This window comes from Melospiza georgiana, chromosome 12, assembly GCF_028018845.1.
Source record: "Melospiza georgiana isolate bMelGeo1 chromosome 12, bMelGeo1.pri, whole genome shotgun sequence".
Classification (NCBI taxonomy): Eukaryota; Metazoa; Chordata; class Aves; order Passeriformes; family Passerellidae; genus Melospiza; species Melospiza georgiana.
In genome coordinates, this window is record NC_080441.1 from 11,992,526 (window position 1) to 11,996,728 (window position 4,203).

Here is a 4,203-nt window from a genome sequence, read left to right on the forward strand (position 1 = left end):
CACTTTTTGGGTTGCTTTGTTTATAGAATTCAAGCTTTACATTTGCTGCCTTTATAGAACAAATGCCTTTCCCCAGGACTTGCATTTCTAAGGGAAAGGTGAATGCACAGCCCTTTCTCAAGGGATGCACCAGGGGAGAACTGAGGGGTGCAGAAGCTCCCATGGATGAACCTTCCAGGATCAGATCAAGTCTATGTGATCTCTCTAGGCAGGTTTGCTTGCTCAGGGCACTTACACTAATTTTCAGAGAGAGATTTATTTCAGAAGGAAATTTTCAGAGGGATTCTCATATCAAATGTGACCCTGCTAAAGGAACACGTGCAGGGTCAGTACCTGAGCAGTGTGTGAGCTACTGCAAGTCTGCCACGTTCTTATCTGTGCAGATTGGTTTGTAATTAGTAGCTATGTAAGGGATTTGGTTTAAAAATGAAAGTGAACACCTTCACGAGCACTATTTTGATACTAAACCTGGGTCTGTTGCTGCCAGACTGCTTTAAAGAAATTTGAAAGATCCACTGTCACTTTTTTTGTATTTCCAAGTTCCATGGATAGCAGCTGTCTTTAGCAACCCTACTTAGGGGACTGTGCAGCAAAATGTTCACTTGTTTTTGGTGATGCCACAGGTTAGAATGTCTCTGGGTCATGTGTATTTATGTTTGTGTATGTGTGTGCTGTGGCATGACAGACTCTTTCCTCTGAGCAAGAAGCCAACGGGAGTGTGCCTGGGGCTAGGGTTGTTCCTGAAAAGCAATAAAATCCTGCTGTTATTGTGCAATAGTTTTGGGGTTTTCTATAGATATGCTATTGCTCATGTGTAAGAAAATGGACATAATGAGCCCACAGGTGGTGCAGCTGCTAAAATGTCTGCCTGTTGACTGTGTTAATATTCCCTCTGAGTCACACAGACATGTCAATTCTTCTGTCCCCAAAGAGCAAACTGAACAGGCTCTGGCATCACTCCAAGTGTTTGCTCACTCCTTCAGGGAAAGGGAGGGAGTTACCCCTGTCCCTCAGGAATGCTCTGATCTAAACACTTCAGTCAAACACTTGTGTGCTCTCAAAGAGGGACTGGGAAAGGTTTTTTATCCCTGCAGGAGAGGAAGCCTTGGTGCTGGATTACTGTGCTCTCTTGTAATTCCGGCTTTACAACAGCAGGGCTTCATTCTAAATTTTAAATCAAAGTCATAGTTTTCTCATCTTGAGGAAAATTTTCAGGTGTCCCTATGGAAACAGTTTCAGGTGAGAATTTTGTTTAGAGGGAAAAGCAGGACTTGTGATGAAGGCTGCAAGCATATAAAAGCAGTTTGAGTCATCAGGGCAGTCAGACTCTTCATAAAATGGAGAGATTTAGTCCATCTCAGTCTTCAGAGGGAAAATTCTGCACTTCTCAAGTGACCTAACAGTTGGACATAATAAAGACATCTACCTTGGCTGTGTGATTTAATGTAGTTTCTTACCATGTTTAACACACCAGCACAGAAGGTAGCCCTGCCTTTTCCCTCAAGTTTAGACTGATGCCTTTCCTGTGCACATGTGAATGGGGCTCCTCTCCTGCAGGGGTGTCATGTCTGCAGTTTGGAAAAGATTAAAGGAAATCGATCTACTGGCTTCAGCAATTAATTTTGGTTTCAAGAGAAAATTGAAATCAAATTGTAGTGTTCATATGCAGTGTGAACTCAAAATTATGTAATTCTCCTAGAGCAACTCTGCACTGGTTGTTCAACTGCAGGTAATACAGAGCAAAGCCAACATTTACTTATTTAGCTATTAATTTATGTAATCTTGACATGGTTATTTGAGGGAAGTAATTTACAATTTCTAGCATAAGTCTTGAATTAGTGAAAGAAAAATTCTGCAGCACTAAATAGATCTGTGTTGCTGCAGAAGGCATTGATTACACTGTAGCACGATTGTGCACTGATTATGAAGGTTTTCAAGTGGCTATAAATAAATTCCTCCATGCCCATAGAGGAGCACTCTTTGCATCTGAACAGTATTTGATTAAGAATCCAGTGCCTGAGGGAACTGGAAAAGAGAAAGACATTCAAGACTTTGAAACATGGTGAGAAATACAAAACAGACATTTTCCAAGCAGTAGTGTTTTACTGTTAAATATTAACCAATTAACAAAGTTGGAATGTTATATAAGTAAGTAACACACATCCTAACGTGTCCACTGTGTATGTGAGTCACCAGAAGGCAAGGTAGGAAATGCCAAGGGCATCTCTCCTTAAAATTAGCATCAGAATTAGAAGATCTGTGTTAGGTCCTTAATTTCCTGTATCCAGAGGCTTGTCTAATGGGGAAAATTAAATGGTAAGCACTCTCTCAGGGAATGCCCTTAGAGGAGCAGGATCCATCCAGGAACCACTGAGTCAGTTCAGCTGGTAAATCCCCAGCAATGTCTTACTGTGGCTCCAGGGGGGGATTGGAGACTCTGCCTCATCAAGAGCTGGGTGCCAGGGTATCAGGGACTCTCATTAATGTTTGATCTGTGTCAGTTACCATGTGCTGGCTAATGACTTTTATTTTATTTTTCCCTTCTAGTAAAGATAGACCACCAGAAATTTGTTGCTTCCTCTTCTGTTATAAAAACAAGTAAAAGAATTGCAATAGTTAAATCTATATTCAATCCCCAAAGTACAGCTCTTCAATTCTACAGCTTCCATTGCTGTGGTGCAATGAGTGACTGAAAAGGAAAAAAATCATCCAGTTTTGAATCTTCCTGTGAGTTAAATGTGATTGCACACTCGGGTCTGCTTTCACACTGCTCCTTTCGTAGGTGATTGCTTGTGCAGCTGGAAGCAGATGGGCATTGCCAAATAATTTCTGTGGCTGTTTGGCAAAACCTCAGTGTGCCTGTGCTCACAAATAGCCCAGTGCTGGCAGCAGCATTTTTGGTAGTGAAGTACTATTGAAAAGCATGAAGGAAGGCAGTATAAAGCAAAAGTGCCAAGGTTGCAATGTACAATTAGTGCATAATGGGCATAATTTTTTTTTAGAAAGAGCTCAAAGCAGAGGCTGAATTTAAACAACTGTCTGCTGAATTTTTTGTATGCCATACAATCAATAAAGCATTATCCTTGAAAATCTTAGGAAGGTCAATTATGCTGGAAATAGAGTGCTAAGGAAAGTGCACAGAAGTTCCTGGGAATCAGGAAGACCTGCTCACTCCATTTGTACTGAATGGCAGATTGTGTAAGGAGCAGGAGTGGCTCTTACATGGAAGTGGTAAAAGATTGCAGCTCTGGGAAGTCCTGGGCACCGGCGACTGAGCAGGGCAGGCAGTGGGGCATCCAGCCCTCTGAAACTTTGTTTGCTTTTTGTTAGCTTCTCTGCGCACACCAAACCCCACCTGCAGTGGAAAACACACCTGGGCGCCAATCCCGTCCCCAGTGACGTCTGTCTGTCTGTCTGTCTGTCCGTGGGCTGAGAATGGGGTCAGGCTTGGCCAGAACCGAGAACGGGACTCGCGCCATGGGCAGAGCGGGCACGGCGGCTGCTGCCGCGCCGGGGCAGGGCAGGGGCAGCGGGGCACGGCTGGGTGCGGGAGAGCACGGGAGCCGTCCCGGGCACACAGCCGGGGCTGGGCACCTCGCTCCAAGGCACACAGCCGGGGCTACGGACCCCCGATCACTGCTCCGGGGCACACAGCCGGGGCTAGGGACCCCCGATCACTGCTCCGGGGCACACAGCCGGGGCTAGGGACCCCCGATCCCTTCCCTGGGCACACAGCCGGGGCTAGGGACCCCCGATCCCCGCTCCGGGGCACACACAGCCGGGGCTAGGGACCCCCGATTCCTTCCCTGGGCACACAGCCGGGGCTAGGGACCCCCGATCCCCGCTCCGGGGCACACACAGCCGGGGCTAGGGACCCCCGATCCCTGCTCCGGGGCACACAGCCGGTACTAGGGACCCCGGATCCCCGCTCCGGGGCACAAACAGCCGGTATCCCCGATCCGGAACAGGCCGCCGGCGCTAACGGGGCGGAGCAGCCCCGCCCCGCCACGCGGCACGGAGCGCGCAGGGCCCGACGGGAGCTGTAGTTCCGAGGCAGGGGAGCGCACAGCCGACGGGAGTTGCAGTCCTATTGCTGCAGTGCAGAGTGGCCCCCTGGCGGCAAGGACTACAGCTCCCAGCATGCTTTAGGAGAGCCGCCCTCCCCTGCCTGGCACCGCGGCTGCGAGCGCGGAGCGGGCACGG